Source organism: Scylla paramamosain, chromosome 42 (genome assembly GCF_035594125.1).
Source record: "Scylla paramamosain isolate STU-SP2022 chromosome 42, ASM3559412v1, whole genome shotgun sequence".
Classification (NCBI taxonomy): Eukaryota; Metazoa; Arthropoda; class Malacostraca; order Decapoda; family Portunidae; genus Scylla; species Scylla paramamosain.
In genome coordinates, this window is record NC_087192.1 from 11,217,083 (window position 1) to 11,245,000 (window position 27,918).

The following is a 27,918-nucleotide window of genomic DNA, read 5'->3' on the forward strand; positions in this document are numbered from 1 at the left end:
GGGGTGTGTGTAATTAGGTGCTTGTAGTTTTGTGTGAAGGAAGAGAGTTGTCATAAGAGGTCAGGCTGTGACTGCCCCCTTGTGTTGTGAGACACAAAGGGAAACGTTCAGTAAGGTCACAGTTGGGTTACATGATAAGTTCACAGCACCCTCTGATCCAGTGCTTTAGACCTCACTGAGGGTAATTACCGTTTCGGCAGGTGATCCATCTGCTGTAAATGGGGACCCTAGATACGTGTACTGTGCGCATGGGTGCACCACCACTTGCCCCACACGTATCTCCTCTTTGTCCTGCTGTCCCACATATAACGAAAAATTTAGTTTTTGTTTCATTTATTCTCATTCCATAATTAACACAAAACTGCTGTAGCAAAGAGATCTTATACATCATGCTTTCTCTAGTTGTAGCCAGTAATACTGTAACATCCACTAACACAAGGGAGGTGAGGCATGCAGTAAGCAAGATCAGAAGAGCAGTTGGCATGAAAATAGCGGTAGAAGATAGCAAGAGATGCAACATTGCGGCGAGGAGAAAGAGGCTGGAGACAGTCAGTTAGAAGAAAGGAGTTGATAAGACGAAAATGTTTTTCATTTCACCCTGTCAAAAAGAGCGGTATGAGTGGAACCTTTCTAAAGGCAGGAATTTAAAGCAATAGGACGATAGTTTGAGGGATTAGAACGATCACCCTTTTTAGGAACAGGCTGAATGTGAGCAAACTTTCAGTAATAAATAGGGTAAATGTTGATAGACAGAGTTGGAAGACTTTGATTAGGCAAGGTGCAAGCGCGGAAGCACAGTTTCGAAGAACAATAGGAGGGATCCCATCAAGTCCATAAGCCTTCCAAGGGCTAAAAGCCAGCGAGGGCATGGAAAACAACAATGCAAAGGAACTTAATGGGTAGCATGAAGTAGTTGGAGGGTGGAGAGGGAGGAACAAGCCCTGAATCATTCAAGTTACTATTTTTAGTAAATATTTGAGAGAAGAGTTCAGCTTTAGAAATAGATAAGATGGCAGTGTTATCATCAGGTTGAAATAAAGGAGGGAAAGATTAACAATTAAAGTTATAGAAGATATTTTTGACTAGGTACCAGAAGTCACGAGGGGAGTTAGATTTTGAAATATTTTGACACTTTCTGTTAATATAGGAGTTTTTGGCTAGTTGGAGAACAGACTTGGCATGATTCCGGGCAGAAAAATAAAGCGCATGAGATTCAGGTGATGGGAAGGCTCAAGTACCTTTGTGGGCCACCTCTCTATCATGAATAGCACAAGAACAGGCTGTGTTAAGGGGCTATATTAGCCTTTTTAGTCATTTTTCCTTAAACTCATTCAATAATTTTGAAGTTTTTATTGTAATTTTATTTTAATTCTTAATGATAAACTTAAGCTGTCCCAATATAATGGCGATAATTGTCAAAGAAAAAATAAATCCCTCCCAAATAACTAATTTAGTTCACCTAGCATATAAAAAAATGACGTAATTATGTCTTTCCAAAATTGCTTTAAATTTCGTCCGATTAAAACAACAATGGATACTTTAGTTTTGTCTGATGCTTTTTACATTTCATATGCTTGTGCGATTTTTAGTAAAACTGTAAACTTGCGTGTTTTTCATTTTGTCAAATAAGTGAGAAATTACGGGAAAGTTTAACTGGAAGATTTGGCAAAATAAAGATTCCGATCAGACTAAGATGTAGAATATTAAATGGTGATCGTTTAAAAAAAAATACAGTGAAGGTAATTGATTAAAAAAAAATAGCGGAGTTATTAAAAGGCAAAGTCGAAAAAGTTGCTTTCGAGAAAACGGACTGTAAAGATGAATCTCCACGATGCCGAGCTCCAACCCAACAGAAGTTTTGAAGCTATTAAACGAGTTCTCTCTAGAGACGCTCGTTCCTCTTTTTTTTTTTTTTCATTAATGGCCTGTCCATCCTGTTGTCCTTGAGGCGCTTGTGAAGTATGGAGGTGTATTGCAGGCCGAGACAGCGATGGAGATTGCTGGCGACGTAACCACTGTTGCACTCCATTATCGCCACAGCTACTACAAAGTCGAGCTTTTTTTTTTGTAGCTCTGAGGTGCTTCAGGCAATGTAGCCATATGCGGCTGTGGAAGGACTCATTTGGGTTCTATCAGAGTCCCTGCAGACATCTTTTCATCATTTCATCTGATGTATGCCGAGTATACACTCTCTTCACTAATTCCAGCTGTTTAGAAGGGAGGGAGAAGAATATCTCCATCTCTCGATGGCTTGGTGGTGTTTCATCTTTTGCTACTGCAATCAGGAAATTCGAATGAGTGGGTGAGAAACTCTTCTGCTTTGTTAGCACTTGAACGAGGAGCTGAGGACTAAGCCTGATGGTGTTGGTAATAGCATTGCGTCTGTTTCTCGCCGATTTTCATCTTTCCGGCGGCGTGCTCTTGCCTTGACAAAGGCCTACTTCCTCTTCTTACAAAAGGCACTTGTTCTTAGTATGATGAGGCCAAGCGTAATTTTTCAGAAGTAAGAATAATGAAAAGTGCGATAGAGCAAGGCGCTACACCCTCCCCTCGCTTGGAAGTCCTCAAGGACACTGGTACTGGTAGGTGTATGCCTGACCCTGAGGCAGTGAGGAGACACCAGTTGTTGAGATAGATGTCGTGTTTGCAAGATAGACAAAAAAAAAAAAAAAAAAAATATATATATATATATATATATATATATATATATATATATATATATATATATATATATATATATATATATATATATATATATATATATATATATATATATATATATATATAATTTAAAAATTCGGAAAAAAAAAAAACATGAAAATGTACGTTTCCCGTATCTCAGAGTGAACCTTTAAATGTCGCCGCGAAACACATGTCCCTTTAAATGCTCTCTAGAGGCTTTAAAAATGGCCGTGGAACACTAAAACTTCATCTCCAAAATATTGCTTAAAGTGCTTGCTACTCTTTTCGCCGACTTGCTGGACGCTCTGAGTGATTCCTTCCCAGGTCAGGATGTCAAGGAGGCAGACTACTAAAAAGATATCAGAACAGTCAACAAGAGCCACAGCACTAAAGAAATCTCAACAGCAAAAGGGGTTTGCCTCCGTAGTGTGCAGCGCCTCACCCAGTTGTACCGTGACACAGGATAGCAGTCTCTGCTGGCTGCCAAACCCAAGACTGGTAGACGCAAAATGATAAATCCAAGGACCTTCAACGTTCTCAAGAGACAAGCTGATAGCCATCCCTCAATAACAGCAAGGACAGTGAAGGAAACGAACAGCAACTTGTTAGGGCAAGTATCACTAAGAACAGTGCAGTGTTGCATCCATGATGACCTTGGGTGCCGCAGGTTTCGTGCGAGTAGAAAACCAGACCTCACACAGAGACAGAAGAAGTTCAGGGTAAATTTTTACAAGGCATATCAACACTGGGACCAGGAGAGGTGGCAGCGTGTTTTGTGGACTGACGAGGCAGTGTTCACGGTGACAGGCAGTGGTGGAGGGGAAGTGTACGGCCGCCCGGGCAGTGACGCGCTGTTGCCCCAGTGCACTGTCCCCACTTCCAGGCACCCACTATCCATCATGGTGTGGGCCTGCTTCTCCTTCCATGGAGTGGGGGAGTCGATAGTGCTACCTAAAGGTGTGAGAATGAACAAAGAGAAGTACTTAGAACTTTTGTGCGACTATCTGCCCAGCTCATTTGAAAAATGTGCGGCAGATTTTTTTATGTAAGACAGAGCGCCGTGCCACACTGCTCGTGATGTGAAACAGTGGCTACGTGATTGTCAAGTTTCGTTTTTTGAGGACTGGCCAAGCAATAGTCCTGATCTCAACCCCATAGAAGACCTGTGGTCGATTATGAAACGAAAAGTACGAAGAATGGACACTTCAACAATAGCTAAGCTCGAGGCCGCTATGCGTCACCTATGGACTACTTAGCCCCAGGAATTGCTACAGACACTAGCAAACAGTGTTCCCAAGAGGCTCCAGGAATGTTTACGGCGAAAGAGAAACCCAACAAAGTACTAGAAGTAGATGATTAAATGAAAGGTAAAGTAAGAAGATTGCAATTATGTTTTATGTTTCATTCATTCACTTCAATCACGAGTGTCATGCACTCTTGCTTGTCTTATATTTTGGCGCACTCTGTACAGTTGCGGTGCACATTATCCAGTGACAGATGTCGTGATATTTATAGGTTTTATTTGCACTATAACAACCTCTAAGGAAAAGTGTCTTTGTATTTATCTAATTATGCCTTAATGTGTTCCGTTACGTCCTTGAGGTCCATTTTACCGGTTTATATCGTTGCTACCCAGGAGCAATATGGCTAATTCGCGAGGTTACTTTAGCACTTATTTTAATCTTTGAACGTGGTCCAAAGCAAAGCTTCAGCTCTGGTCCCAGGACGTCGGAAATTCCTAATTTTACCTCCGTAAATTTACAGGATGGGTTTCGTGTGCGTTGCTAGCTAATACAGCTAATTCGTAAAACGCGAAAAATCTCAAACCTTTGTTTATCAACAAGGAATCCTGTCTTCCTCACTCTGGGCACCTGAAAATTGTAGGAACTATTAGACCTTAACACTCACACAGGCGTCTTCCAGTTAACACACAGTCGCAGAAAGCAACGTTAAATTTCATTAAAAATGACTGATAACTTTGCTGTGGTATATGTGGAAGGGAGTTAGGTGACGACTGGGTAGTGAATTATAGTCGCTGGGTTCCAGGCCAGCAGCTGATCGATGGTCTTGTAGCTGAGACACTTTCTTAACCGTTATCCCTGGTTCTGAGTTTCCAAGTTCTTCTTAACTTAAGGAATTTAACTACTGGCAAGTGGTACAGTGGCGCAGACATAGAACTTGTTATGGTGGCTGTTGACTGGCAACTGCTACTGAGGCAGGCAAACTCGCTCCCTCTTGGGCTCCCTAGCTTGCCACGTCAGAAACAAAAGCCATGTGCCTCTCGTACACTTCTACCTTGGTTTCATTTTATTTAATAACTAATATTTAGTTTATACTAAAATAACCTTAATTACCTTTTGATATAATTTTACAATTTATATACAAATCAAAACACAAACCAATAATCCATGGATATTATGCGTGATACACGTGTAATTTTACACTATATATATATATATATATATATATATATATATATATATATATATATATATATATATATATATATATATATATATATATATATATATATATATATATATATATTTGTGCTAGGGTTGTAGGTTGTATGCTAACACATGTAGTAATGTCCAAATCCAGCAATAACAAGAAACACTGTGTAAAATATCTCCACATATAATAACAAGATTGCCAAGTACAGAGCATAACCTTATGCCCCAGAGGCTGACTGACTGAGGAACAACGGACGTGCGCGGGAAGAGACGTCACACACACAAAAGAATGACATGTGACAAGCGTAATAAATTAATAAAGTGAATAAATGATAAATAACAGTAATAATGATAATAATAACAGAAAGAAAATAAACTTATAATATATACGAGGGCATCCTATCATATAGCTCGGCCTCACCTATGCTGCGACCCCGCAGCGAAAACACAAAAAAAATTTTGAGTGGCATAAGCACATCAAATAGAAAAAATATGAAGACACAATAAGAATAAGAATAATAATGATAAATATGGACATACGAACATAGAGTGTATTTATCTGCGTAATGTATACAAACAAATATACAAATGCACACACACAAAAAAAAAAAAAAATCAGAGAAAATACCATAAGGCACAAGAATAATAATAACAAGAATGTGAAATATGTGTACACACATAGGGACAAATGCGTAAGTGTGCGTAATGGAAGAAGGCACACAAAAGTGAGTGACATAATAGCAAGAATATAGAACAAACAAAATTTCAGAAAATTTCACAAAATGCAATAATAAGAAGAATAACAATGAAAAATACGTGGACATGGATGCATAGTGGACTTATCTTTGTGAGACACATGAGACGATACAATACAAGGACATAACGAGTAAGAAGTATTCCTTACGATGCGAGATTGAAATTGTTAAATTTACATTCTTTAGAGAGACGTAAGTTAAGATGGGACCTGATACAAGTCTTTAAGTAGTATAAGGGTTATAACAAGGGGAACGTAAGCAAAATTCTTAGGATTAGCATCCAGGGCAGAACAAGAAATGACGGGTTCAAGTTTGAAAAATTTAGGTTTAAGAAAGAGATAGGAAGAAATTGGTTCTCAAATAGAATGGTAGATGAATGGAACGGACTCAGTGATCAAGTTGTTAGTGCTAAGACATTTGAGAGCTTTAAGAGAAGATTGGACGGATTTATGGAACGGGATGATAGGTGGAAATAGGTAGGTATATTTCATACAGGGACTGCCACGTGTAAGCTTCCATTATTTATGTTTTTATGTTTTTAGTAATCATATAAAAACACAAAAATGTTATGAATATATCCCTCCTACAGGAAAAAAAAAATATATATATATATATATATATATATATATATATATATATATATATATATATATATATATATATATATATATATATATATATATATATATATATATATATATATATATATATCATTCCAGAACAGCACATAAACAGTAATCAATTTAATCCAAACATGAAGCGTAAAAATAATAATCCCTCTTAGGGGCACAACAACATAGACAAGTCCCTGAGACAGCAATGAGAGAGAGAGAGAAAAAAAAAAGTACATGATATGTGAAATGGGATCCCCCCAAAAAATTTACATAACTCTACTATGGAGATTATAGGAATGTATGTGTAGGGATAGGATGGACAGAAGTATGAGAAACAGGTGGAGATTGAGGCATTGGAGAAGCAGAAGAGGAGGTGGAGACCCGAGCCTTCTTCAACCGGTCAACATGGGGAACTGAAATATTAAGATTTGGATCGAAAATTTAAAATTTATTACCAGTAATGTTCTCTGTAATGAGAAAAGGGCCTGAAAATTTAGGCTCTAACTTAGACTGACGCAGAGGTGAGGCCTTAAAGACAGTGTCACCAATACCAAGGGACATGGGCGTGACTGTACTGTGCTGCCGACTAATCACCTGCGCTCGTGAAGCCTGTAGTCTTTCTCGCACAGATGCAGGGGTAGTCTAAAACATGCAGATACGAGACTGCACATAGTCATCAGCGGAATACAATGGCAATATGCGGGGCTACTAGTATGTCGTAAGGGAGACGTGTCTCTTCGCCAAAAAACAATATAATGAGTCTTTTCCGTAGATGAATTCACAGAACGATTAATGGAAGCAGCTACATGCGGAAGCCAATCTTCCCATGACTCATGAAGTTTGCCTGCAACATGCCAAATGATTTCCAAAATTTTTCTGTTAGACTATTCTACAAGTCCATTGAAGCTGGATGTCGAGCAATAATAAAGCATTGGGAAATATTGTACCGATGGCAAATGGTATTAAGAACCTCATTCCTCAATTCTGACCCATTATCAGAAATCAAAACTGAAGATGTAGTGAATGGACAAAGAAGGTGGGACACTAAAGCATGGGCCACAACTGTATTAGATTTGTTGGACAAAGGTGCAAGAATAACAAAGCGACTGAAATGATCAACGTAGACTAGAACATAAGAGATCCTTGGTGACTGCGAGGTAATTGCAGAACAGTATCAAAAGGACCAGCAGGAGTTGGATATTCAAACATAGGTGCTGTGTGAGTAATACCTTTAGTATTTAGCACAAGAAAGGCTAGCTACATTATTTGTGATGTCAAGGTTCATCATAGGCCAGTAATAATGCTTACGAGCCATTGTTAATGATTTGTCACTTCCTGGATGACCAGACTGGGGAATATCATGAATGAGCTGAAGCACAGATGGAACTAAAGAAGTGGGCATGATAAGTTGTGTCACTGGTCGTGAACTGACACAGTATGACATAATATATCATCAACAAGGGAAAACTGAGTGAGACACAGGTACATGCAACTTTGGTAAAATAGACTCATCTCCCTATTCTAATGCATATACCACAACAGACCATAAAGGGTCTTGAAGCTGGGCAGCAAAAGTTCTTCTCGTGAGAAATTAGTAATTTCTGACACAGAAACAACAGCAACATTTCGAGACAGATCATCTGCAGTCACATTTGCTTTACCGGGCAAATACTTGATCATCGGGTTAAATTCATCAACCATGATAAACCATATGGCGAGATGACCTGATAAATTTTTACCCTTGAAGAGGTGAAACAAGGCAGCATGATCAGTATAAACAGTCAATTGGTAGCCATAGATGATGTCACGAAAATGACGTAAAGCCCATGCCAGAGCCAGACACTCTAGATGCGTAACTGAACAGCAAGACTCAGCACCATTCGGGATATGGCTGGCACATGCAATGACCTGAGAACATGAAATCTCAGTCAGCAGCATTAGAAAAGCGCCAACTGCTAAAACACTTACATCGGTGAGGAATGTAAAAGGCAGACTATAATGTCGGAAGACAAGGACTGGAGCATGAGTGAGTGCATGTTCGAGTCGGTCAAAGCTAGTTTGCTGGGCATCACCCATACGAAAGAGACATCCTTTTTGAGAAGAAGAGCGAGAAGCGACGCAATGGATGCAGATTTTCCGATGAATGCACGGTAATAACCCGCAAGACCAAGGAAAAACGCACATCTTGAAGTGCCTGAACTTTAGCTTCAGTAGTGTGAATGCCATTCTTGTCAACTGCATGACCTAAAAACTCATTGCGTGAGCAAAGGAATTTATACTAAGGCAGGTTAAGTTTAAGACGTGCTTCTTGGAATTTTTACAAAATAAGTTCAAGTTTGTCAAAGTGAGACTCAAGATCACATGGCACTAAAGTCAAATCATCAAGGTATACAAACAAACCATTGCCAATAAGACCTTGAAAGAAACTATTAACAAGTCGCTGGCAAGTCAGGGGGGAGTTACGTAAAGCCATTGGGGCACAGAGCCACTCGTAATGACCTAATGACGTAGATAAGGCAATAATCTCACGGCTACTAGAATCCAAAGGAATTTGCCAAAAACCTGATTTGATGTCAAGAGTAGTGAATACAGTGTTATCTTTCCCGATGGACTGCAAAAGGTCACTTAAAACAGGAAGATCAGGGTCGGCCACAGAGTTAAGTTTCCAAAAATCAACTACAGTACATAAAGAACCGTCTTTCTTTGGAACCAAAAACAGCGGGGAGTTCCATGGAGGTGTAATTCTTGGATGATACCGTCTTTCAGCACTCCATCAACTAAATTATAAACAACAGCATGCTGACTGTGAGGTAAATGTAGGAAGGTACAAAAGAAAGACGTGTATCAAGTTTTAACCGAATGTGATGTGCAATACGGTCTGTGACACCAAAAGGTTCATTAGACAAAGCAACAGCCGGTTTGTGTTTGACTAGCAAGTCGAGGAGACGAGACTTTATTGTTGGGAAATCCAACTCCTTAATATGAGCTGAAAGCTGAAAAATTAGGCCAGCAGTATTATGAGAAATATCTGTATTAGGAGAAAGAGAAGCAATAAGGTGTGGAGAGTCATGACCTACTGTCGCAACTTCAAAAGAACCAAAATGTACGCCGTTCTTGAGAGAAATTGGGGCACCAGTTGGGTTAGTCACCAAGGCATCAGTTACATGATATCCTCGGACACAGGAAAGACTATGTTCAAGAGCCAACCTATAAATGCGGACAGACTCTGGCAAAGATGAGACGCACGAGTCAACTGGCGCATTTGCCACGGGAAAGGGAAGGCGAACAATACTCACAGGGCCCACTCGATGATCTCCAGTCACAACAGCAGAACAGACATCCACAGCAGAGACTGAACGTTTCGACTGTGAAACCAGGCAATGACAAACCTTGATCTGTGGTGCGTGACTGCTTTAAAGTGTGATCAGGAGATTTTGAGGCTAAGAGAGCTGCCAGAATGTCCATTGTATAGATAACAATATCCTGATATGAAATAGCATAATGATGAGGAAAAACATCAATGCCATGAGACATAAGTGAGTCAAGTCCTAATAGATCATCGCTGTTTAGAACATAATCAGATGTTACAGAAAATTTTGCTTCAAATGGTGGTGAATTATTAACAAGAGACAAGGGGATAACGACTGTACCAAGGATCTGTAAGGAAGAACCTTGTACAGTGAAAAGATTATTGTCAGTAGGCTGTAATGGAAGGTTAAAGGTTACGTAAGTCCTTAAATTTGAAATAAACCTGGATACTCAAGAGATTACAAGAAGCACCAGTGTCAACTCCCAAGGAAAGAGGAGTGTCATAAGAAAAGCACTGGTAAATCTGCAAATCTTGAAAGGCAGCAATGCCATTGGGAAGAGTGAGAGAGTGCTCTGGACAAGACGGCACTAATCTTTCCCGCGTTGAGTTAGACCGCTCTGAAAATTTGACGGAGAGGCTGGTACAACTTGCTCTTACTGCCATTCTAGGATTTTGAAACACTCGTCTATCATGCGGTTACTTGGACCATAAACGAGACAGAATTTAGACGAACACTAAAGAGACATGCGAGGTCTCGGGGCCGGAGACGGCAAGCGCGTATACCGTGTAGGAGCAGAAGAATGAAAATGGACACGATAACAGGGTGATGAAGGTGTATGTGATTAAAGATACGTGTAGAGCCGTGGTTAATTGCGTCACACTCTGTAGAAAGACACAGCACAATGGAAAAGAAAGAAACACAAGAGCCTAATAAAAAGAAAATTAAAGGATGATGCACAAAATGGCGGCACAATTTGAAGCAGCCCAACGGAGACCAGGGCAAGGTGCCAAGGCGAATCAAAGAGGAGTAAATTGTAAACAAATGCTAAGGACCAATGAGAGGAAGCAATAAAAGCCGGGAAAACAGCAGAAAGCCAATGAAAGCTGGCAAAATTGAATGCCAAAACAGAGGAGCAAAGGCGGGAAATTAGGAAAAATAAATGAATAAATAAATCACCTAATAAAAAAAAAAAAGAGAACCAAAGCAAGGCAAATAAACATCAGATATTTAGATAAAAGCCATAAAGCTGAAGACAGAGCGGCAGGCCGGGGGACGCCGATGGACGTTGATCACAGCAGACAGGACCAGGACAAAGTGCAGGGGCTGGGAGGCAGTCAGGGAACCAGCCGGAGACAAGGCAGACCTCTTAAAGCGTGTAGGAAGATCCAAATCGTAAAACAGGCAGCAAAGCCTATTGAGACACTCAGCAAATACAGCAGCAGTGTGGGCACAGGAAAACCGAAGTGGATCTAGGCGGCGGCCCAGGACGGTGATGAGTGCGTCAAGGGACAACAACGCACGTGGAAGCGTGCCTGGGGGCTATGAGCCGAAAAATCCCAGAAACACTCAGTACAGGCACAGAAGCCAGCTTGTTAGCAGGTGGCACAACAGGAAGGCTCGGCTAAAACAGGAACAGACGTGATAAAAACACGAGGCCGGAGCATGTAGCGTGGAGGTAGGCTACCATAACAAAGGGAGTCTTCTTGGAGCAGGACAACCACGCAAAACACCAAAATATTCACAGGAGACACTTTGGGAGCACAGCTGGCACAAAATATGTGCTGGTGGTGTGCTAACACATGTAGTAATGTCCAAATCTAAGGAAAACAGTACTGCGTAAAATATTTCCCAGTATAATAACAAGGCAGCCAGTTACAGAACATTAACCTTATATCCCAGAGGCCGGACGCTGATTGTCTGAGGACGAACAACGGGCGCGCGCGGGAAGAGACGCCACACAAACAAAACAATGACATGCGATAAGCGTAATAAATTAATAAAATAAATAAGTTATAAATTATAGTAATAATGATAATAATGGCAAAAAGAAAATTAACTTATGATATATACATGAATAAAATATTTGTTTTATAATTTGTGCGACAGAATTTAGGAATTTCGTGAAATAGTAATTATCATTTGAGCGACATACGCTTCGGAATTGTTTTTATTCACGGATGCTACGTACGTGGACGCGCAGCTATTCGGTTCTCACGCGTAAGGACTGCAAGGAGAACCTTCACTCTTCGTTACCTCGTTACCAGAACCATGGAGCGCACCATCTCAGAAAACAACTGATAAAAAAAGAAGTTTAAATATTTGACAGATACTAGTATCTGATGTGATATTTAAAAATGGTGATATTGCATGGAAGTGTATAAACAACAAAACCAGATATAAAATTCAAATTAGAACTGAATACAATTGAAAACAATAAAAAAAAAGCTATGCCTGAGCGTAACCATGCAAGTGACAGTAAAAAAAAAAAAATTGGATACAACATCTAAGAATACAAGGTGAAATGTGTGCAGATTTTTACTTTAGCGCAAGGCCCTCAAAGGTAATTAGAAAAGAACATGTCAATTTTAGTGATTCTCAACTTGAACCAAAAGACTAGATAATAGTTTCCCTAGCACTGTACAAAAAGGAAAGGAAACAGAAGGAAATAGTTTCACCTAAGAGTCTTCACGATGTGTTTGTATATCTTGCATAAAATCAAGCGAAAACAGACAATGAGGGAAACCTTTTACTTGTAAATGATAAAAAGAAAGCTATGACCATATTTTCCATCTACACAAACCTAGCATATTTATCCAGTGAAATAAAAGATTGTCTTTTTTTATGGAACTAATATATATATATATATATATATATATATATATATATATATATATATATATATATATATATATATATATATATATATATATATATATATATATATATATATATATTAACTCTGGAACTCCCTGCCTGCTTCTGTATTTCCACCTTCCTACGACTTGAATTCCTTCAAGAGGGAGGTTTCAAGACACTTATCCACCAATTTTTGACCACTGCTTTGACCCTTTTATGGGACTGGCATTTCAGTGGGCATTTTTTTTATTAGATTTTTGTTGCCCTTGGCCAGTATCCTTCCTACATAAAAACAAAAAAAAAAAAAAAAAAAAAAAAAAAAAAAAAAAAAATATATATATATATATATATATATATATATATATATATATATATATATATATATATATATATATATATATATATATATATATATATATATATATATATATATTATTTTCTTTTTTATGTAGGAACGACACTGGCCAAGGACAACAACAAAAAAAAAAAAAAAACAATAAAAAAAAATGCCCACTAAAATGCCAGTCCCATAAAAGGGTCAAAGCAGTAGTCAAAAATTGATGAATAAGTGTCTTGAAACCTCCCTCTTGAAGGAATTCAAGTCATAGGAAGATGGAAATACAGAAGCAGGCAGGGAGTTTACCAGAGTTTACCAGAGAAAGGGATGAATGATTGAAAATACTGGTTAACTCTTGCGTTAGAGAGGTAAACAGAATAGGGATGAGGGAAAGAAGAAAGTCTCGTGCAACGAGGCCGCGGAAGGAGGGGAGGCATGCAGTTAGCAAGATCAGAAGAGCAGTTAGCATGAAAATAGCGGTAGAAGACAGCTAGAGATGCAACATTGCGGCGGTGAGAGAAAGACTGAAGACAGTCTGTTAGAGGAGAGGAGTTGATGAGACGAAAAGCTTTTGATTCCACCCTGTCTAGGAGAGCAATATGAGTGAACCCCCCAGACATGTGAAGCATACTCCATACATGGACGGATAAGGCCCTTGTACAGTTAGCAGCTTGGGGGAATGAGAAAAACTGGCGGTCTCAGAACACCTAACTTCATAGAAACTGTTTTAGCTGGAGATGAGATGTGAAGTTTCCAGTTCAGATTATAAGTAAAGGACAGACCAAGGATGTTCAGTGTAGAAGAGGTTGACAGTTGAGTGTCATTGAAGAAGAGGGGATAGTTGTCTGGAAAGTTGTATCGAGTTGATAGATGGAGGAATTGAGTTTTTGAAGCATTGAACAATACCAAGTTTGCTCTGTCCCAATCAGAAATTTTAGAAAGATCAGAAGTCATGCGTTCTGTGGCTTCCCTGCTTGAAATGTTTATCTCCTGAAGGGTTGGACGTCTACGAAAAGACGTGGAAAAGTGCAGGGTGGTACCATCAGCGTAGGAGTGGATAGGACAAGAAGTTTGGTTTAGAAGATCATTAATGAATAATAAGAAGAGAGTGAGTGACAGGACAGAACCTTGAGGAACACCACTATTAATAGATTTAGGAGAAGAACAGTGACCGTCTACCACAGCAGCAACTGAACGGTCAGAAAGGAAACTTGAGATGAAGTTACAGAGAGAAGGAAAGAAGCTGTAGGAGGGTAGTTTGGAAATCAAAGCTTTGTGCCTCTATCAAAAGCTTTTGATATATTCAAGGCAACAGGAAAAGTTTCACCAAAATCTCTAAAAGAGGATGACCAAGACTCAGTAAGGAAATCCAGAAGATCACCAGTAGAGAGGTCTTGACGGAACCCGTACTGGCGATCAGATAGAAGGTTGTGAAGTGATAAATGTTTAAGAATCTTCCTGTTGAGGATAGATTAAAAAACTTTAGATTGGCAGGAAATTAAAGCAATAGGATGGTAGTTTGAAGGATTAGAACGGTCACCCTTTTTAGGAACAGGTTGAATGTAGGCAAACTTCCAGCAAGAGGGAAAGGTAGATGTTGACAGACAGCTGAAAGAGTTTGACTAGGCAAGGTGCAAGCATGGAGGCACAGTTTCGGAGAACAATAGGAGGGACCCCATCAGGTCCATAAGCCTTGCGAGGGTTTAGGCCAGCGAGGGCATGGAAAACATCATTGCGAAGAATTTTAAAAGGTGGCATGAAGTAGTCAGAGGGTGAAGGAGAGGGAGGAACAAGACCAGAATCGTCCAAGGTAGAGTTTTTAGCAAAGGTTTGAGCGAAGACTTCAGCTTTAGAAATAGATATGATAGCAGTAGTGCCATTTGGTTGAAATAAAAGAGGGAAAGAAGAAGAAGCAAAGTTATTGAAGATATTTTTGGCTAGATGCCAGAAGTCACGAGGGGAGTCAGATCTTGAAAGGTTTTGACACTTTCTGTTAATGAAGGAGCTTTTGGCTATTTGGAGAACAGACTTGGCATAGTTCCGGCCAGAAATATAAAGTGCATGACATTTTGGTGATGGAAGGCTTAAGTACCTTTTGTGGGCCACCTCTCTATCATGTATAGCATGAGAACAAGCTGTGTTAAACCAAGAAGGTTTAGGACGAGAAAAAGAGTGAGGAATGTACGCCTCCATGCCAGACACTATCACCTCTGTTATGCGCTCAGCACATAAAGACGGGTCTCTGACACGGAAGCGGTAATCATTCCAAGGAAAATCAGCAAAATACCTCCTCAGGTCCCCCCAACTAGCAGAGGCAATACGCCAGAGGCGCCTTCGCTTAGGGGGGATCCTGAGGAGGGATTGGAGCGATAGGACAAGATACAGATATGAGATTGTGATCGGAGGAACCCAACGGAGAAGAAAAGGTGACAGCATAAGCAGAAGGATTAGAGGTCAGGAAAAGGTCAAGAATGTTGGGCGCATCTCCAAGACGATCAGGAATACAAGTAGGGTGTTGCACCAATTGCTCTAGGTCGTGGAGGATAGCAAAGTTGAAGGCTAGTTCACCAGGATGGTCAGTGAAGGGAGAGGAAAGCCAAAGCTGGTGGTGAACACTGAAGTCTCCAAGAATGGAGATCTCTGCAAAAGGGAAGAGGGTCAGAATGTGCTCCACTTTGGAAGTTAAGTAGTCAAAGAATTTCTTATAGTCAGAGGAGTTAAGTGAGAGGTATACAGCACAGATAAATTTAGTTTGAGAGTGACTCTGTAGTCGTAGCCAGGTGGTGGAAAACTCGGAAGATTCAAGGGCGTGCGCACGAGAGCAGTCATTGCGTACATAAACGCAGCATCCAGCTTTGGATCGAAAATGAGGATAGAGAAAGTAAGAGGGAACAGAAAAGGGGCTACTGTCAGTTGCCTCAGACACCTGAGTTTCAGTGAGGAAAAGAAGATGAGGTTTAGAAGAGGAGAGGTGGTGTTCTACAGATTGAAAATTAGATCTTGCATCGCGAATGTTGCAGAAGTTACTGAAGAAAAAGGTGAGGGGTGTGTCAAGACACTTAGGGTTCTCGACAGAAAGGCAGTTTGACCTGGGGAAATTTATGGTCCCCTCCCCAGATGGGGACTCCGTGGCTGGTGTAGGAGTCGCCATGATAATTTTAAAATTTTTGAATGAAGGGGTGTGTGTTATTAGGTGCTTGTAGTTTTGTGTGGAGGAAGAGAGTTGTCTTTAGAGGGCAGGCTGTGACTGCCCCCCTTGTGTTGTGAGACACAAAGGGAAACGTTCAGTGAAGTCACAGCTGGCTTTAATGATAAGTTCACAGCACCCCCTGAACAGTGTTTTAGACGTCATTGGGAGTAATCATCGTTTCGGCAGGTGTTTATTGCCTCCTCCATATTATCATAACTACAAGGATTTGCAACTTTTCAGGATAAATGTCAGCATATTAAAATACCTGAAGGCAAATAATAATATCGATGAAGCAGCCTGGCTCATAAACATCATAATAGAAAGGGAATTAAATAAGAAAACAACAGGAATACTGTACTTAAAATTCCGAAAGAGCTATTTCGCATATAAGGAAATTGATAAGTCATTGCTGAAAATTTGTAAGAACATGAACAATGATGAAACATCTAAACCAAGTAAAACAAATTCTAGTAAGAAAACTTACCATGAACGGGTGAATAAGACCTCACCCTGTAAAATTAAAATAGGTGAGTTCAGAACAAACTATTGCCTAGTCAATAAAGTGAAGGCAATTTATGGAAACAATGAAACAATAACTACCTCTTCTACCACTGTGAATAACAAGCCAGAGGTACCAACCCATACTAACTATAATAACAAGACCGGGACAGGACCTAAAACTCCAACAATTAAGAAATGTGTTATTAAGAAATGTGTGTTTTGCTCCGAATCGCATAACCCAGTGTACTGTGACAATTACCAAGGGTTAGACAGGAGAGTAAAAAGACTAGTAGAGTTAAGAAGGTGCACATTATGCCTAAGTGAGTCATCAAATGAAAGGCTGTAAAACTAAACAGCATATGTACCCTATATGTAAGTGAGGAGTGCATTATATAGCCCTATGTGAGATGATAAGGTACGATACTAACCTAACCCCCTCACATAATGAAACTAATAATAACCATCCAATCTCTCCTGCAGCAATTCCAATAGCAGAAGTAGAAATTAGTAGTCAAAGATGGCTAGTGAACGCCAAGGTTCTGTTCGATACAGGAGTACAGAAAAGTTTAATATTAAACTAAGGAAACCGTAGCAGCTTTAAATCTATCAATAAAAGAGCAAGCTCAATTAAAGATCTCGGGTTTTTTTTAACTAATAATAATACCCAAATTTATGACATAGTGAGATCCATTACGCAATTAGATCAATTTAAAACAAGATAACAGCGGTGGTGATTCCAAACATGAACACGAATCAATCAAAGGTTATAAGGAGACCACTGACTTCCTAAAAACAAAGGCTATTAAATTAGCTGAACATAACATAACATCAGACGATGTGGCTCCGATTCGACTAATAATAGGTTCAGATTACTAAGAGAAATAAATAAATAAAATAAATAAATAAAAATAAGAATAAAAATAGGCTGAGGTACCATATGAAACGAAGGATCCTATCTTGTTATCAAAGGAGAGTCACCTAACGAAATTAATCATGATGGAAGCCCATAGAATAACCTTGCATGGAGAAATGGGGGACACTCTAGCTCAAATTAGGGAAAATTACTAAATACCTAAAAGGCGTCAGGTAGTGAAAACTTCTCTGAAGGAATGTAACATATACCGACGTTATGAGGCAAAACTCTTAATGAATCCAGGACCCCTAAACCTACCTCCGGAAAGACTAAGCCTAGGTGAACCCTTCGAAGTAAAGGGTGTAGATTACACAGGCGCTCTGATAATAACAGATGAGGGTGACATCCCGAAGATGGCATTTATATGTTTGTTCTCCTTTGCTAGAACAAGAGGAATCCACCACAAGTAGCCAAAGACCTTAGTTCAGAGACCTTCCTGCAGTTGTTTAGAACCTTTGCAACAAGGATTTCCTCTCTTTGTCTCATCATGTGGTAATGCCACTAAGTTCGTATTAACGGCTCCCTTTATTGAAGATAATACAAATGATCCAAAGGTACAGCAAACACTAACAATAGGCATTATCGTTGGAAATTCATCACTCCGACGGCGTTCTGGCAGAAAGGGTTGCCAAAAGAATGACAGGGCTAGTCAAAAACTGCCTAAAAGAAAAAAAAGAAAAAAAAAAGCTACATTAGTGCAACTTATATCTCAAAAGAATTAAGAGCGATAATAGCAGAAATTGATACCAGAGTCAACAACCAACCTCAAACTTACTCAGACGACAACGCTGTATATTTGGAGGTAATAACGCCATCTCATCTCTTACATGGGAGACGAGTAGAACCATTCCCATCCATCGAGGTGGGGATCATATCCTAGACCCCACCATTGATGATAGTTCCCAGTATTTGAAAATTATCACCAATAAAACAAACTGTTACAGAATTGGGAAAAATACTGGTCCGAAAAATATCTCGTCAGTTTTCGTGAGAAATTTTATGGCGCTCAACCAGCTGAAAATGTTGTTTCCCTTAGGGAAGGTGACATTGTCTTATTAAAAACGGAGCAGAATCGTTCCTGATGAGAATGGTATCATTAGAACGCCCTAAATCATGGGAAAGGGGGAAAGGACTCTCGGAACAATAAATAAACTAATTCCGCTGAAGCGCTCTCCCAAGCCTACCTTGGTCAACCCTGTTGAGGTCAGAAGACACGGAGAGTTGCCCCAGGTGCGGGAGAGAACAGATAATGAAGGGCAAACCAGGCCATCCCGAGTAGCATCTCAAAGGTCACAGGAGAGATGGAAGAGTTCAATCTCAGGTGGTCATATCACATTAATATACATTCAGGTAACGGCCGGCCCAAGAATGTTGAAATTTCCACTTGTATCACGCCCAATATCAATGCAATATTGGTTTGTGTTTTGACTTGTATATAAATTTTAAAGTTGTACTAAAGGGCCATTTGGGTTAATCTAGTACAAAATAAGTATTAATTATTAAATTCGATAGAATGGGAAGTAGAATTGCGAAATGCATATAGCTCATTGCTTGGTCCCTCGCGATAGCAGCAGTCGCTACCCAGACACCAGATAAACAGTACTATTTATACGCATTCTCGACACTTACTGGTTTCCTGCAGTTAAATTCGTTAGGTTAAAAAGAACCTAGAAGTCAGAACCTTGCGATATCGCAAGAGAACATCTGTTTTAGCTAAGAAAATTGACCTGCCGTTTGCTTGGAATCCCAGCAATTACATCTCACCAACATTCTCAACCGGCTCGGATCATGGTGATGCTTTTTCTGATTACGTATTAAATGGGAGACACTTGGGTGAGTGATATAATCAAATAGTCTCCACATTAATAGGAAGTGTCAAAATCTTTCAAGATCTAACTCCCCTTGTGACTTCCTGCCCCTAGCCGAAAACATCTATAACTTTGCTTCTTCATCTTTCCCTCCTTCATTTCAACCCGATGGCACCACTGCTATCTCATGTATTTCTAAAGTTGAACTCTTCGCTCAGACCTTTGATAAGATTTTTATCTTGGATGATTCAAGGTTCGTTCCTCCCTCTCCTTCATCCTCTCACTACTTCATGCTATTAATCAAGATCATTCGCACTGATGTTTTCCATGCCCTCGCTGGCCTAAGCTCTCGGAAGGCTTATGGACGTGACGTGATGGGGTTCCTCCTTCTGCTCTTCGAAACTGTGCCTCCTTGCTTGCACCTTGCCTAGTCGAATTCTTTCAGCTTTGACTATCAACATCTACCTTTTCTTCTCACTGGCAGTTTGCCTGCATTCTGCCTATTCCTTACACGGGTTACCGTTCTAATCTAATCTAATCTTATTGCTTTAATTTCCTGCCTATCTAGTTTTTAAATCTATCCTGAACAGGAAGATTCTTAAACATCTATCACTTCACAGCTTTCTACGTGATCGCCAGTATGGATTCTGTCAAGGCCGCTCTACTGGTGATCTACTGGCTTTCCTTACTGGTTGTTGGTCATCCTTCCTTAGAGATTTTAGTGAAACTCAAGCTGTTGCCTTAGACATATCAAAAGCTTTTGATAGAGTCTGGCACAAAGCTTTGATTTTCTAACTACCCTCCTATGTCTTCTATCCTTCTCTCTGTAACTTCATCTCACGTTTCCTTTTTGACTGTTCTATTGCTGCTGTGGTAGACGGTCACTGTCACTGGTGAGGAGCAGTATTACATTAAATCAAGGATCGCGGGTAGGAGTTATCGCGACTCAGGCATCAATTCGTGACCATGTGGTCAACTGGCTGGAAACCAATAAATTATCTCTTAACATAAACAAAACTCACTATGTGTTGTCTCATCCACACATGACTGTACCACAAAATATTAACATTAAGGTAAAAAGAAAAAAAAAAAAAGAAAGTGAAAATCAAAGAAGTTTCAGAGGATGATTTTTTTGGAGTAATTATTGATAAAGAATTAAAATGGAAATCCCACATTGTAGACATGATTAATAAAGTCTCTAAGTTTTCAGGCTTAATTTACAAAATACGTAACTTACTTGTTATTCGTTGTTTAAAACAATTGTATTTTTCACTAATTTATCCGTATTTTATATGTTATTATGTTTGGGATGGAGCTTATACAACCTACACTGATAAATTATTTCTTGCCCCAAAAAAAGCTAATTCGCAATATGATATACAGAAACAAGTATGAACATACCAGTCCTATATTTAGGAATCTTAAATTCCTAAAAATTCAAGACATTATTGTATTCCAGACCTTGACGTTTGTATACAAAGCTCTTAATATATACACAACAGACACGGACCAGATAGGTAACTTAAGGATACTCTTTTGTAGAACCTCCCATGCCCAACGTAGTGTCGTCTCACGAGGAACCAAACACTGGAACCAGCTCTCAGAAACAATTAAAAACAAATCATTAAATTCCTTTAGATTACTGATAAAAGACCAGTTAATAAGTAATTACTGATTGTATTTATTATTTTCCTATTGTAAACAGTTCTACTAATATAAACATATGTAATTGTTTGTAAATTGTAATAGTTATTATTATTATTATTATTATTATTATTATTATTATTATTATTATTATTATTATTGTTATTATTATTATTATTATTGTTATTATTATTATTATTATTATTATTATTATTATTATTACCTGTATCATTATATTTTATGATCCTTATTTTTATTACCTTTATTGATGTTACTATTTTTTATTATTATTATTATTTTGCATATAGCTATATTTTGATTGTGTTAATTTTATGCATTACTTACCATATAATTATGTATTGGTTGGATTTCTTTTTTTTTTTTTTATGATAGCTGAATAAGACACTCGTCTTCCACCTTAGGGTAATATTCATTAGTCCATAAGGAGCTTGTGCACCATGGACTATGGTCATTACATATTGGAATGTCTATATAGTAGTTTGTCTGTATATATTAAGACCAATAAATATATCAATCAATCAATTAATCAATCCCTACTCGCTGCTTCCTTTCTTCTCTTTCTCTGTCTCACTACTTCTACTCATATATATATATATATATATATATATATATATATATATATATATATATATATATATATATATATATATATATATATATATATATATATATATATATATATATATATATATACGAGTATATATATATATAATATGGACAGAATAGGGATGAAAGAAAGAACAAAGTCTTGTGAAGCAAGGCCGCTGGAGGAGGGGAGGCATGCAGTTAGCAAAAACAAAAGAGCAGTTAGCGTGAAAATAGCCGTAGAAGATAGCAAGAGATGCAACATTGCAGCGATGAGAAAGAGGCTGAAGACAGTTAGAGGAGGGGAGTCGATAAGACGAAAAGCTTTTGAGTCCACCCTGTCTAAAAGAGCGATATAAGAGGATCCCCCCCACCCCTTTATGCATGTGATGCATGCATACTCCATACATGGACGGATAAGGCTCCTGTACAAAGTTAGCAGTTGGGGGAGCTGGGGGAAGACAGTGACAAAAACTGGAGGAGACGACTCAGAACGCCTAACATCATAAAAGCTATTTTAGCTGGAGATGAAATGTGAAGTTTCCAGTTTACATTTTAAGTAAAGGACAGACCGAGGATGTTCAGTGTAGAAGAGGGTCGTAGAAGAAGAGGGAATAGTTATCTGGAAGATTGTGTCGAGTTGATTGATAGAGGAATTGAATTTTTGAGGCATTGAACAGTACCAAGTTTGCTCTACTCCAATTAAAAATTTTAGAGAGGTCAGAAGTCAGGCGCTCTGTGGCTTCACTGAGAGAAGTTTATTTCCTGAAGGGTTGAACCTCTACGAAAACACGTGGAAAAGTGCCGGTTGGTATCATCAACGTAGTAATGGATAGGACAAGAAGTTTGGTTTACAAGTTAATTGATGAATAATAGGAAGAAAGTGGATGACAGGACAGAACCCTGAGAAACACCACAATTAATAGACTTAGGAGAAGATCAGTGACCGTCTACCACAGCAGGAACAGAACGGCCAGAAAGATAACTTGAGATGAAATTACAAAGTAAAGGAAAGAAGCCGTAGGAGTATAATTTAGAAATCAAGGCTTTGTGCCAGATTCTATCCAAAGATTTTGATATGTCTAAGGCACCAGCAAAAGTTTCACCGAAATCCCTAAAAGAGGATGACCAAGTAAGGAAGGCCTCAGTATACACCAGTATAGCGGCCTCGACGGAACCCATACTTGTGATCAGATAGAACGTTGTGAAGTGAGAGATGTTTAAGAATCTTCCTGTTGAGGATAGATTAAAAGAAATAAAAAGAATAGGCAGGAAATTACAACAGTAGGACAGTAGTTTGAGGTGTGTGTGTGTCATTCATTCACCTACGGTTGTCTGCTGGTCATCCAGCCAGCCGTTACCCTACAGAAAGAACTCATAGTGATTGATCTTTGGGTAGAACTGAGAACACTTATACACCACATAGCGGAACAGCGAGGCCACAACCCTTCGGGTTACATCCCGTATCTACTTGCTGCTAGATGAACAAGGCCTGTACATTAAGAGGCTCATCCATAAGCCGAGCGTGCTGACGAACGTGCTGACCACTAACTACACTACGGGGTGTGTGCGCGTGTGTGTGTCCTTAATATAATTTTCCTGAACCCTATATATGTTGGTAAGGTATAAAATAGATTTGAGGTGAAGTTGTAGTGTTCAGCCTGACACCACACACACACACACACACATTCTAATTCACTCTTAAACGCGTTTTTCACTTTTTTTTCTTTTCATTCTTTGTTCTGCCTTTCATACAAACTATCCTATTCTTGTTATTTTCATATTACATCATGTTTTTTTTTTGCATTATGTTTCGTTCTATATTTCCTACACACATTCCTATACACATTCTTATTATATCCCCATTAATAACGCACAAGTACACAAACACAGACACATATGTAGTATAAATTATATACTATATATGTACATGTAAATAATTGTAAGTGTACAGCCCGGTCAGAGTTTCTAGTGAACGGATGTGACTGTGTTTAGTGAGTTTGACCTGAAGCTAGCTAGTGTAGAGATGGCGCCTTGTGTTCCAGAGTCGTCTGGTTGTGTTAGTTCTCCTGTTATTGAGGCTTTCGTTGCGAGGGTCTCAGATCGAAAGATCTTGGAGGTGCAGGTTGAGTTTCGTGAGAGGATCTCAGACCTGCAAACTATCTCAGCATCTGAGGGAGGATCGAGCATCACCGTCATCTTACCAAGTAAGGCGATGGAGGAGCAGTGTTCGGTTGTATTGCAGGGACGCGAAGAGGATGAAGTTAACCAAGGCACCTCGCCTCGTAGGGCGCCACGTGGAGACGAAGAATCCCTCGAGTGTGATGGAGGGAGTGATGGAGGAGGAGGTGGATGTGGCGAGAGGAGACAAGGAGAGGAAGGATGGGGCAGATACAGTTACCCTGCCCCGAGGTAGAGTGCTTATGCTTGGAGGTAGTCGGGTTAGGCACTTAGTGCGTTTTGTGCCTGAGGTAGGAAGCATAGGACGAGGGTGTGTTTGCCAAGGGAAGGGATAGGGAAGATAGCAGACAGGCTAGACACATGCTTGGAAAATGATGGGACCAAGTCCATTATTTTTCTCAGCGCGGAAGGGAATGGCCTTGGTCCGGTCAGGAGTGAGTTGTTTAGGAAGTTTAGACAGGCGTTGGATAATATTAGGAACAGGAGAGAGGTTATTGTGGTATGCGACGTCTTGTCGAGAAGGGGAAATGGTGCTGAGTGGTTGTCCAGGGCTATTACAGTGAATCGCAGGCTCTCGAATCATTGTAAAAGTAATGAATGTACATTCATCGATAACTGGGACAGCTTCTATGGCAAAGACAACTTGTATGCCAGGGATGAAGTGCATTTATCACGCTGGGTGCTCGGGTTTTGGCCGGAACACTTGAGCAGAAGGTAACTGCACTTCAGCGCTTTTTTCGTTAGTCGTGGAGGAGGAGCGGTTTGTGAGGACGAAAGGAAAGACAAATTAGTTGAATGTAGAAAGGTAACTAGTTCAACGAAGACAATGAATAGGTTAAGTGTTTATTACACGAATTGTATTTTGAATAAAATAGACTTGCATGTGTAGAAAACTTTGATATAATTGTTTCAACAGAAACTTAGGCTGCGTTTACACCGAGCGAATCGAATCGATTCAATTCATGGAGAATCATTTGACTCGAGTCATTTTGAATCGGTATAGTTCCAACCGACTGAATCTGATTAACACATCATTCAGTACCAAGGCAGCCTTCGAGGAGTATGGACGTCTTTGCTGTTGCAGAAATAGCATTGTTGCTGTGGCTGAGAAAGCGTAGACGGAGGCGGAGGCAACGAATATGGGTGCATCCAATAAATTCTAGAAGACCTGAATCTGGGAGTTCCCAGATTTGGTCAATAATCCGGAGAAGTTTTATGACTTCTTTAGGATGACCACAGAACAATTTAAAAGATGTTGGTTGAGTTGATGGGACCCTCCATCAAGAAGCAGAATACCAATTTCATTTCTGTAGCAATATCAGTCCATAATGAAGCAATTACATCACGATTACGGTGCATAGGATCACTAGGATCATAAATAGCACGTCGTTCTTGCACTAAACTGATGAGGAGTTCCACATGCATGATGCTTCCTGCTTGGCTGACTCGCCTTGACTGATGAAAAAATGGGACCGCGCGCATCAGTGATTCTGAATCGCCATGAATCTCCACGATTTGAATTGACTCGATTCGCTTGGTGTAAACGATTCCATTGAATTTAACGTATCGAATCATGACGAATCATGAATTGGGATGATTCTCCATGAATTGAATCGATTCGATTCGCTTGGTGTAAACGCAGCCTTAGATATGTCAGGAAAAGTATTTAATACAGAGGTTCAGATAGATGGGTATACACTTTTCTATACAGACACTGAGAATAGGAGAGGAGGCGGCGTTGCGCTTAAGGGCCCCATACACACTCAGGCGCCCTGTCCGCTGTAGGTTCACTCGTGGTCCATCCGGAACTAGGGAATAGCATTAGAAATGAAAATAATGTATCTCAGTATTCAAATCATCCCAAAAAACCATGAGCCGAAAATACCATCTACCGAATTTATCCTCAGAGCAGCAGGGAGATGCATACTCCGTGGGGGCAGAGCGCAAATGAGTCACCGAACCATACATCTGGCATGCTGTTCACGCATGCGCTGATCCCTAGTTGTGATAGACCTCGACTGAACTACATCGGTCGCCGGACAGTCGGCCGGACAATCTGGCCTGCGTCACCCACAAATTGTTCAATCCTGCCTCAAACCAACAGCTCAATTTTAGCAAGACACCGTGGAGTGTGTAGATCATGGTCTCGCCCATGGATACGGAAGAATTAAATCTACTTGCAACTGCAGCTGTTGCAGTGACTTACATGGTATTATAGAAGATCAAGAAGAGAGTAACTTCTTTCTATAACATTTTTTTTTTCTATAATAATAATAAAAAAAGTAACTTCTTTCCATTTTTGATGAAGACGTGAACCGCTTCTGAGCATGGAAGACTGACATTTTGCTTCCTATAGCCAAATTTAAATGTAATTATATTTCTAGCATATTATCCTTTAAAATCTGCAGCTAAATATACTGATGAGTCACCATAACCCCCGTTTTTCTATGCCATTAGATAAATAAATAGAATAAATAAATAAATATTTTTCCATATTCAGTAATAATAATACAAAAAATATCTTTCTACATCCAACTTCAAAAAGTTGGAAGTTTTCTGTGCATCATACATGCTCACAGTAAGCTACCCAGTTTTGTATTATAAGATGTGGTCTCATATATTCATGCACGCTCAAACAAGCCTGAACGGACGCTGCCCATACGAAGCTTACCTGTCAGCTACAGGTCCTTGAGGCGACCCCTCCGGCGACGCAGGCCGCCTCAATGTCCCATACACGCTCAGTTTTGCCTGGACAGTCCTGGTTTGTGCAGACGGCCAGATAGGCTGCCTAAGCGTGTATGGGATCTCTTAGGGACACATTACAATGTTGTATTAACAGCAACATAAAAACAGATAGCAAAACAGAGTCGATATGGGTTGATATTAAGGAAGGATCACAATCACTTGTACTGGAATTAGTGTACAGGCCACCGAATACTACAAACGAAGCTACCACATTATGGCAAGAAATATAAAGAACAGGCAGAGATGGTCAGGAATGTGTGGTAGGTGATTTTAATTTTAGGAATATTGACTAGAGCGTGATGGTGGGTAAAAGTGAAGCAGAGGAATTTCTCATTGTAATTCAGGATAAAAAAAAAAATAAAGCGATCATAGAACCCACAAGGGGAAATAATATCCTAGATTTAATTCTGACTAACAGGGAGGAAGCAGTCACACAAGTGGAGGTTGGAGGAAAGCTAGGTAACAATGACCATTGTAAAATTCGGTATTATATATATATATATATATATATATATATATATATATATATATATATATATATATATATATATATATATATATATATATATATATATATATATTTTTTTTTTTTTATGTAGGAAGGATACTGGCCAAGGGCAACAAAAATCGAATAAAAAAAATGCCCACTGAAATGCCAGTCCCATAAAAGGGTCAAGGCAGTGGTCAAAAATTGTTGGATAAGTGTCTTGAAACCTCCCTCGTGAAGGAATTCAAGTCGTAGGAAGGTGGAAATACAGAAGCAGCAGCGAGTTCCAGAGTTTACCAGAGAAAGGGATGAATGATTGAGAATACTGGTTAACTCTTGCGTTAGAGAGGTGGACAGAATAGGGGTGAGAGAAAGAAGAAAGTCTTGTGCAACGAGGCCGCGGAAGGAGGGGAGGCATGCAGTTAGCAAGATCAGAAGAGCAGTTAGCATGAAAATAGCGGTAGAAGACAGCTAGATATGCAACATTGCGGCGGTGAGAGAGAGGCTGAAGACAGTCAGTTAGAGGAGAGGAGTTGATGAGACGAAAAGCTTTTGATTCCACCCTGTCTAGAAGAGCAGTATGAGTGGAACCCCCCCAGACATGTGAAGCATACTCCATGCATGGACGGATAAGGCCCTTGTACAGAGTTAGCAGCTGGGGAGATGAGAAAAACTGGCGGAGACGTCTCAGGACACCTAACTTCATAGAAGCTGTTTTAGCTAGAGATGAGATGTGAAGTTTCCAGTTCAGATTATAAGTAAAGGACAGACCGAGGATGTTCAATGTAGAAGAGGGAGACAGTTGAGTGTCATTGAAGAAGAGGGGATAGTTGTC